Raw genomic sequence first — 11,228 nt, 5'->3', positions numbered from 1 at the left:
AGGTTTAATATTCAATATACTAATAATTTCCTGTTAAAATTTCATCTACAAATAATTAGATTAACCCATTCAAATTGCTGCTCTAAGCCTCAGTATTAAAATTGCCAATCAGCATTTCAGATTGCACATGCAATCCCAAAATGATCATTACTTGAGTTATACAAAACGTTTTTCAGTGGTTAAAAAACCTAAGCATATGTACTCTTCCCATATTTAGCAGTGGTGAAAGCCTTTTTATTAAAACAGATTATAAAAAGTAGGGTTTGACTCATTGGAAGTCACCTATAAAATCTGGTAGCAAGAATTTTTACAAACTTCCTATTGAACTTTGGATTTCAACTAAAAGATGAACATAGCACACATGAATACATCATCAAATGCTCTCACAAACCTTATTACAACATAAACAAGAGATCAAAACCTTCCATGCATCTCAAAAATGCAGATAGGAAGATTAAACATAAATTATTACCAAAACACAAGATTTTTACCTTTAATGGTCTAGGTTTTGTTTCTTTTGGGTCCTTGAGCTTTCCGAACCAATCTTATATCCTCTTATCACCTTAACACTTATACTAAACTCCCCATGATTAGATTCAAACAAATCTTAGAATAAATAAAGTAAATGGAGAGATGTTGAAATCACAAAGCTTATCTTGAAATCATAGAATAAGGCTTGCATGCACAAGCTTTTAGCTCATTTCCCTACTTGAAATGGATTCCTACACTTTCAAATATAAATGATGTAGAGTCCTAGAATGTTTACTTAGTTAGCTATATAGTAGTAGTTTTAGTATTTTAGATTTCGTGGATTTTGGTTCAAAACGGGACTTAGTTGGAAACTCCTAGCAATAGTTATGGATTTTATAAGTTTAACATATAGTTTAAGAATATTAATTATAACATAAGGTTTGATTAATATTGCTGGTCATAAATATGATATTTATTATAACCTAAGGTTTAGATAGAGCCAATAGGATTATGACACTTTTCATAAGCATGATTATTAAGGAATTAGTATTTTAATGATAAAATAAGGAAATATAAGCTTTAGTCTTCACCTGAAACTGTTAGGGTCGTAGTTTGATTCAGTCAAAGCAGTTATTCAACCTTAATTATGCTAAAAAAGTGCAATTACATGTTTAAAATATTCACGTATGTTAGGAATTAGTATTTTAATGATAGTTTTGACCGATTCTTCAGCCTCTGATTGACGAATATTCAATTATTTTCAATTTTATTCATTATTTTATTTAAGCCAAAAAGAAGATATTTTGTTCCTAGAACTCTATAAATAGGACCTAGTACCTAGCCCTTCCACTCACTCTTCAGCTGTGATCAGACTCCAAGGTGCTAGTACTATCATAGAGTGATAAACACTTGGGTTGGGAAAAAGCTTTGCCATTCTTAAGCTTTATAAAATACATGGGAAGTGAGGTTTAGTGTATTTCGGTATTGGAGTTAGACCAATCCATAAGGTCAATTAAGGTACTCTTATTCTTTAAGTTCAATCATTTAAAACTCTTTAGTTTTCCTTAGTCCTTTTATTCAGATCCTAACTTTTGATATTGGTTTTTGACTTGGTAAGTTTCGTCTTGAAGGACTAGTTTCCACATTTATTCTTTACTCTTTAAAAATACTCACCATTTTTATTGCTGGTTTTAGGAGTGTTCCAAGTCCCGCATTTGTTGTCAAGTATTCCGGTGTTGGTAAGGAAAATAGGCTAGTTATTATATGTTTATATGTTATGATATGTTATTAGGTGTTATGATATATATGTTTTGGGGCTTATAGTTGCTTAAATAGAAAACCCCAACACTTTTATGTTCTTGGGGCTTATAGTTGCTTAGTTAGCAAACCTCATTGTATTTTGAGGCTTATAGTTGCTTAGCTAGCAAACCCCAATATTTACCATGTACATGGGTTATAGTTGAGATATATGTTTTGTTATGACCTTATGTTTATGTTTGATGTTATATATATGTTGGTAGATTTTCCTTGCTGGGCATTAGGCTCATTTCTTTTTCTTTTAGTGTGATGTAGGAAAATAGATACAAAGGCAGAAGGATTCTTGGAAGCTTTGTGTGTGTGTTGAGGAGAATGGAGTGGATGGGCTGCGTGTCGATTCGAGGACGACGTTATTTTCTATAGTCTCTTTAAATAACGTTTTTATGTATTTTCCGCATTTAGCTTTGTAAACAATTTCATTTAAAGTTATGTTTTATTTTAAAACAATGAGCTCATTTATGTATTACAAATATTATTTTAAAGTTTTCAATAAAGTTATGAATTTTTCTCATGTATGTCCTCTTCAAAGTAGTAGTTATGTCAAGTAGGATTAATGATCTAAGTCTTAGAAATAGTTGGGTCCTTACACATGATCTGAGTTATATAGAACTCCAACTAAAAAAATGAAATGAGAAAGCACCCGAGGGTGCTCAGCCAAGAGAAGGGAAGAAGAGCAAGAATTGTTCATGAGAAACTTACCTCTTTGATGAGCTCAAGCTTAGAGGTGCTCTAATGGAGTTCTTGTGAGGAGAGAGAGAGAGATTTATTTTTCTTATTTTCTAGTGAGATGGGAGAGCTTTCTTGCTGAAATGGTGAAGAGAAAGAAGAAAGAAAAAAAATTCAAGAGGAGAGAGAGAGGCTTGGCGTGTAGAGAGGAAAGGATATAGGAAGTGTAAGTTGTTGGTTTTCCTCTTAGCTAGTTTAGTGCAGGCCTTGAAGTGACAATAGGAATATGATGACTCTCTTACCACTCACATGCCAGCCAACCCCTTTTAATGACACTTATGCCCTCCTATTTTCTTTTATTTTTAAATAAAGTTATTTATTCCCCAAGGCTAGAATGATACATTTGTAGAAATGTAATTTCCTATAGTTTTCAACTAAAGGAACTTAGGATTTTTAATTTAATTGAATGTCATACTAAAAATATTTTATGACATTAGTCTTACTAAAAAAATATTACATAATTTTGCTTATGTAATTTCTTTTGGTCTTAATTCCACCTTAAGTGGGATTAAGTATTTTTCCATAGCTTGCACATATTGAATTTTCCAGGAAAATTCATTAAAATAATTTTCTTTTTCCTTTCTCATAATAATTTTATGCTCAACTTAATTTTCCTTTCACAATAATTATTGGAGAATATTTTAGATCCTAGATTTTCACCCGATTAGGGATTTTGACTTGGTCCACGACCGCAGTTTCAGTTTGATTGCATAACCAAACTTATTATATAATAACCAATATTGAAGCACATGACTTACATACAAGGCGTACCATATTTCTTACAAGTATCAAAATACTTGGAAATAAAATTTATGAGAGTAAAGTTCCCGTAAACCCGAATTCTACCCATTGCCCTGCAATTTATACAAGTTTCATCCTCGAAACATAAAACAATTGTGAGTATAATTCTTTCATCTTCCCCTCAGTTTCCAAGGTTGCTTCTTTTAATCCGTGGTTGTACCATTGTACCTTAACCAAGGGAATAGTCTTATTGTGTAACACCTTGTCTTTCCAATCCAAAATCATAATCGGCTTTTCCATGAGTAGGATCTTCCACATATTTCCTTAACATAGATACATGAAATATGTCATACACCCAAGCCAAAGCGGTTGGAAGAGCTAATCGGTAAGCTACTTCTTTGATTCTTTCCACTATTTCGAACGGTCCAACGAATCCTAGACAATGTTTCCCTTTCTTTCCAAACTACAAGGCTCCCCTTAAAGTGCTAGCTTCAGGAATACTTTATCTCTGACCTCAAACTCTAAAAGTCTTTGACGTCAATCTGCATATTTGCATTGTCGGTCAACTGAGGTCTGTAATATTTCTCGTATCTTCTTGATGCCCTCTGTAACTTGATTGACTTCGTCCGGTCCTAAGAATCATCTCTCACCCACTTCATGCCAATGAAATTGGGATCAACATATTCTCTCGTACAAGCCTTCATATGGCGCCATCATAATGGAGTCATGAAAATTGTTATTTTAAGCAAACTCCATCAGTGGTAGCTTTGCATTCCATGACCCTGAAAAATCGAGCACATAGGCTCTTAACATATCTTTAAAATGTTTGAATAGTTCATTTAATTTGACCGTTAGTTTGGAGATGTAAGGCTGCACTAAACTTAAGTTGGGTCCCCAAATCTTCGAGCATCCTTTTCCAAAATATCAAAGTAAATCTTATTGTAACGACCGAAATTTGCTAATAGGGCTTAGGGCCTAGATTTGCATGCCTAGAGGGCAATAAATGATTTAATATGTTAATATGTGAATTTATGTGAATATGTGATAGAGATGCATGTTTAGTTGAATTAAATATGCATGTGGGCCCCGCCTGGATATTAGGGGTATGTTTGTGATTTTAGCCCGTTGAGGGTGTAAATGTGATAAATATGATATCCATGTGATATATCTCTGTGTAGCACGATCCGAGACAGTCCTGGGGAGCGGCTAGCCGAAAAGTCACAATGGGATTGAGAATTCGACTCGGGACGAATCGAGGGGTATTTTGGGTATTAGACGTACTATGGGGTTATCGGGTTATGGAAATAAATATTTGGAGATATATTTGAGGTTAGAATGTCTAGGAGGGAATATTGGGGAAATTTACCATCTTTCCCTCGGGGACGTTTTGATACCCCGAGCCTTGAGGTAACCCTATAGACTTAATTTGAATAAAATAAAACTTAGAATTATTTAGAACATTTAGAAACCGACTCCTTCTCTATCCCTTGAAGTGGTCTTCTTTCCTTTGGAAGCTTAAGGAAAATCTTGGTGAAGTTAGCTAGAAGCTAAGGGAATTCAGTTGGGAAATCTTTGGAGCTAGAAGCCTGAGCCTTAAGGACCAAATTCAGAGACTAAGTTCAGCAAGGGTAAGCTTTAAATTACAAGGTTTTAGCTTGAAGTTTCTGCTGGTTTTTAGAATATGCATGTAGTTGGGTGAAGGATTGATTTTGGGTTTTATGAGGTTTTTGGTTTAGGTTCTTGTTAGGTTTTGCTGCTGAGATTGTCTTAAGACTTCTGTGATTAATGTTTGGATTGTTAGGTTGATTTTTAAGGATGATTGGCTGGGTTTTAGAAGAGAAAATGGAGGATTTTTCTGGGTTCGAAGGGTTGGGCTGCGGAATTGTTCTTGTTGAGCTGCGGCCCTCCAAAGCATTTGGGTGGCTTGGAAGAAGGGCGGGTCGCGGCGTGCATGCCCTGTTTTGGGTGTGCTCTCGGGTTTGGGGGCGGGCCGTGGAATGGCCTCATGGGGCCGCGGCTCTTAGTGCTAGTTTGTGTTTTTAAGTGTGTTTAGGCTTGGGAACTCAAAGGTTAAGGCTCGGGATGGATTTTATCACCTGTATTGATAAAATTCAAGGTCCCGGAGATTAGAGTAATGGCTCAAAGTTATTTAATGGATTAGAACTTGATGGATGAATATTGTTAATGTGTTGTGACTAGGGTTTCGGCGAGGCTCAAGTTAGGGGACTATGCTCGGGATATCGGTGCTCGGAAAGCTAGGGACACAGGTAAGAAAACCATTGTTCCCATAGAGCTTGTATGAAGGGCTGAGCCCCAATAAGTCTGAATTGCAGGGCGTAGCCCTTTGATTGAATTTGTTAGTGTTTAGTATATGTTTATTATGATATGAATGTTATTGTGTAAATGTTTGGCGAGACCCAGGAACAGCGCAGGCCGAGGTCGGCAGGGGTCGGGAACGACAAAGGGCCGGGAATGGCGTTGGGCACGTTGAGTGTAATGCCGACTACGGCAAGGGGCCGGGAGCAGCGTTGAGCACGTGGAGTGCGAGTTGCTACGGCGAGACCCTAAAGGATACCTGGGATATCCTCACAGTGTGGACCACAAATAAGGGCCTGGTAAAGCACCTGGGACGGCTTGGCAGTATGTGTTTAGCCTATTGATGGCCTGTTTATATGCTATGTGTTTGTTATGCATATTTTCTGCTTGTGAGGGTTTTCTTGCTGGGCTTCAGTGCATGGGTGCTCTGTGGTGTAGGTAAGAGCAAGGGAAAAGTCGACCAACCATGAGTACGGAGAGCGTGAAGTGGCGCGTACATGTTTGGCTTGCTTGGCTGCCACAGCCAGTGATTTTGGGAGATGGTTGTATTAAAACTTAGATTTTGTCGTCTAGTCGACCTGGGTTGTAATTATACGTTGTAAATATTTCTAAACGATATTTTGGGATCCCAAGTGTCAAACACTTTATGATTTTCGGTAAATGGAATAATTTTCAAAGTTTATAACTCTGTTTATGGCTTTATCACACTTTTTGACCTAAAACCTCGATTAGCGAGTTAAATGCACATTTAAAACTCACTTAGCAACGACTCTAAGGAAGTAGGGTGTTACACTTATGTCCCTGTCTGATACAATAGATGTGGGTACTCCATGTAATCGCATGATCTCTGCAATGTGCAAATATTCTAGTTTATCCGCAGAGTATGAAATCTTAATTAGCAGGAAGTGTGCGGACTTGTTCAGTCTGTCGAAAATGAGCCAAATGATATATTTCCCCTTTGGGGTCATGGGCAGGCTAGTGACAAAGTCCATCATGAGCATCTCTCATTTCCATTTTGGAATCTCTATTGGTTGTAGCAACCCCGTTGGTCGTTGATGCTCCACCTTTGTTTGTTGACACATTAGGCATTGTGCCACGTAATCGCCACGTCTTTCTTCATTTTTAGCCACTAGAAGTACTTTTTAAGACCCTCGTACATCTTCATGGTGTCGGGGTACATTGTGTAGGGGGCACTATGTGCTTCATAAAAGATTTGCTTCTTGATTTCTGCATCATTGGGAACGCAAATTCTGCCTTTAAACCCTAACACCCTTTCTTTAAATATGTGGAACCTCAGTCGCATATCCTTCCTTACTTCATGTTTGATCTGCTCGTACCATGGCTCTAATAGTTGCCATCCTTGTATGACTATCATAATGGTGGGTTGCACCGAAAGGTTTGCTAATGTGCCTACTATAACTTTGAGATCCAACGAGAGATGTCAGTTTGGAACTCCAACGACATTTCTCGTATCATCATCACGTACGCCATCAACGGCCGACTCAAAGCATTTGCCAACTTAGTGGCCTTTCTGGGATGATATAGAATATCACAATCATAATCATTGAATAGTTCTAATCATCGACGCTGCCTCATGTTCAATATCTTTTGACTGAATAAGTACTTCAGGCTTTTGTGATCGGTGTAAATATCACAATGTATCCCATAGAGATAGTGCCTCCAGATTTTCAGTGTGAGCACAACAACAACCAATTCTAGGTCATGTGTTGGGTAGTTCTTCTCATTATTATTTAGTTGTCGTGATGCGTAAATGATCACCTTGTCATGTTGCATCAGAACTGTACCTAATCCTTGTCCTGACGCATCCTGTAAATCGTGTATCCCTTCTTCTGACACCACATTACCCATTACCTAAGAAGCTTACTTTTTCAAGCCAAAACTCACACTTGGAGAATTTAGCATAGAGCTTATGTTCCTTCAAACACTGGAGGACCATTTCCAGATGCGCCACATGTTCTTCTTGGTTCTTGGAGTATATCTAAATGTCTTCAATGATCACTGTAACAAGTTTATCCAAGAATTCGCTAAATACTCGGTTCATGAGGTCCATGAATGTTTTCAGTGCATTGGTTAGTCTAAATGACATGACCACAAACTCATAGTTCCCATATCACTTTCAAAACATCGTCACGGTATGTCTAACTCCTTAACTTTAAGCTGGTGGTATTTTGACCAGAGATCTATCTTGGAGAATATCGATGCTCCTTGAAGTTGATTGAATATATCATCGATTCTAGGAATCAGATATTGGTTTTTGATCGTTACCTTGTTCTATTCTCGATAGTCTATGCACATTCTCATGGAGGCATCCTTTTTTTTCAAAATGAACTAGGGCTCCCCATGGAGAATGACTCGGCCACATTAATTTCTTATCCAACAACTCTTGGAGTTGGGTCTGTAGTTCCTTAAGTTCCATTGGTGCCATTGGATATGAAGTCTTCAAGATAGGTGTCGTTCTAGGGACCAGTTCTTACTCAAAAAATACTTCTTAGTCTGGTGGAATGCCTGGAAGATCTTTACGAAATACCTCGTGATGCTTACATAGGATTGGCACATCCATCTATCGTAGATTATCCCCCTTGTCCTTATCCAAAATTTGAGCTAGATATCCAATATATCCGTCCTCCAACATCTTTCTTGCCTTCATTGCTGAGACAATGGTAAACTTATTTCCTCTGAATGTCCTTTGAAAAGTGAATGGTTCCTCACCTGCCGGATGGAAGACCATTTTCCTCTTACTGCAAGTGACCACTGTGCCATACATAGATAGCCAATCCATAACAAAATTATGTCATACTCACATTGGTTCGATACTAACAGGTCAAATATTAGCTCGCGATCAGCTACCCTAATTGGTACTGTTATCCAGATTTTCGGATAGCGTTTAGATTGATGTCCTCGGGGAAGCAGAATTATCGATGTCTTTCACGGTAGGTGATCAGAGCTCGCGGATGGACAGAAAGGCTTCGCCTCTCCTGTTTAGTGTCCGGATTACTCTTCCAAGCAAACACAACACGGAAACTCGTCAACTCTCCCGGACTCCCGAGGGGGTATCCTTCGGGGAAGCCCCTTTCAGGAGAAGCTCTACGAGTGGTCTCCGCAGAAACAGTTCCGTGCCTCGCACGGAACAAAACCAAACGGTCGAGTCCTGGAGGAGGCATATTTGGAATGATATCCGCCTGACACAGGATCCCGCCTGACACGCCCGTCAGGTCAAAGCCGCACACATCCCAGCACGCCTAAGGGTACCTTTTCGCCTACTGTTCCGCTGACAACTTAGAAAAGACGGCTGACTTTGTGTGTTCCCCATACTTTCACGTAAATATACCCACATAGAGTCTTGTAGCCATGCTACTACAGTAATTGTATCCCCTATTTATGGCTGGTGTAATTAAGACTCATGTACGTAGAGAAAAACCCTAATCTGAAACCCTAGCTATAAAGACCCCTTCATTTTACAAGAAGGGGGACGGCCGAAAAATCACAGAGCAAAAACTCTACCAAAATCTCTCTAGCTTCATCTTCTTCAAGAGAACCCGAGAGAAACACTGTGAGTGTGTGAAGTTCTTGTACACCAGCCATCTTACTGTAACCTTTTCCAAGTATAATAACATCGACTCGTGGACTAGGGCTTGTTAACGCCTGAACCACGTAAAAACACTGTTTGTTTAGTTACATTTCAGCACTTCTACAGTTCTTATCTTTTTATTATTCTGTTTGTATTCGTTTCCGAAAAACTCGGTAAACAGGTACAACTCTAAGGTAAAATTGAACCATCATATCCTCCCTTGAAGGCAATGGTACACTATAGATATTTTGTAAATTCAAGCGCTCCATCAAGTTCTTAATGTAGGCAGTATCTACAAATGAATTTGATGTCCAAGCATCCATTAATTCACATGCTGAGGTTCGGGCGATAGGAATTTTTCCAACACCACCTTATATGGTCTGCCTCTCTTGTCGCCTTATGTGAGTGCATAAACAAGTTTCGATGCTCCTATCCACCTTTTCTTGCCATTCATCTCCTTCCTGCTCGAGTTCGGATGTTCCTTGGAGTAGTGTCCGACTTTGCGGAACTATAACACCATTTTTTATTACATTTTCCTTGATTGCATCAGTTGCACTTCTGGCAAGTAGGTGAGTACTCAAACTCAAGCTTGGATGCTTGTTGGGATTATCTTATCCCTGGTTAGCAAAGACTCATTTCCTCTTGTTATTGCAACAATTGGCTAACATCAAGCGATCTTAATTACTTTGTCTACCTGAGTCTTGAGTTATCCTTGTAGAAAAACTTCCTTGAGTCTTGAGTTATCCTTGTAGAGAAACTCATTTCCTCTTACTAATGGTGTGACTCATCAGCTCCTCAATATTTTGTGATTCTTTCTTCTCTAATCCAGCTCATGACTCGTGGTTAATAGCATGCTCTACAACATCTACATCAGATTCTGGACCAAATCTTCCCTAGTCAGTTCATAAACCTTCACATCTTAAATGCCTCAATGTTTATTAGGTCATATGAAAACCTAAACAACTAGTCAAATCTCTAAACATTTCTAGCATGCTCAACGATCTTTTGTTTAAGTTTGTAACCACAACCACCTACTCTAGTGAGTTGTCATATCATTTGCATCTCCTTTCCTTGTTCACTTCAAGCGTCTCGTCTTTTCTCTATTCATCATAATTCTTTCAATTATTCTGCTAGTCCAGATGCTCGCCTTACAATGTTGATTTGATTTTCCATTAATCATTCCTACTTAAGGTACTACCCCCAAGAGCTTATCCACACACGCTCTATTCCTAGAAGACATAACATTTCCTACTACGGTAGACTCCTATAGGGAGTAAATTGTGGGATCCACACATAGTAATAACAACTATAATGGGTTGCTTTAAACAAAGCATAAATTTAAGATAAGCATCCAATAGAAAAAACCAGAAAGACCATAATTATATTACGTAGTTTCTAACCTAATTGTCACATCGTCACTTGGTTTCCTACTTGGATCTATCCTAAACGCGATCAAAAGTGAGTGGTCAGGTAAAAGTAAACATATCCTTCTGTACATAAGGGTTTAACACTTAGAAATTAATATCCTATGTTAGACGAGTATGTCCATGTCAGTATTGGAGTCCTCGTCGAAGTCCTCAGGTATTTCACCAACAATGCCATCATCATCTGTCTTATTTCTTGAATCCTCCTCAGGATTCTCTTATGTATCTTCTTCATGATCTTCTTCCTCGAAGTCTTAATCGAGTTCCATATCTTCATTATTTTTATGGCCTTCTCTGTCTTCTACCCCAACGAGGTTTTCTGTGATTGCTTGGTTCACTGTCGTCTCCTGATTCTCCTTTTCCTTTGCTCCGGCCTCCGCCTGAGCATTCCATGCTCCTTAAAATATTTGACATCTTAGGTACCCGCTTGACCTCTCCATAGGTGGTCCAAAGTACAACTCCATGGATAACCAAAATGAAGGCTACTCTTTGTTAGTTGGCAAAATGTGATACCAACGAAGAGCTCTGCCACTCAGACATAGGATGGATAACCTAATCATAAAGCTCGGGGGTGTACCAATTTCCTTAAAGATAAGGGCCACAGAGTATGTAAAAGGCCAAACATCATAAGCGCAGTCGCCCAC

Source organism: Humulus lupulus, chromosome 3, assembly GCF_963169125.1.
Source record: "Humulus lupulus chromosome 3, drHumLupu1.1, whole genome shotgun sequence".
Classification (NCBI taxonomy): domain Eukaryota; kingdom Viridiplantae; phylum Streptophyta; class Magnoliopsida; order Rosales; family Cannabaceae; genus Humulus; species Humulus lupulus.
The sequence above is the reverse complement of the archived record's forward strand: the minus strand, read 5'-3'. Positions refer to the sequence as shown.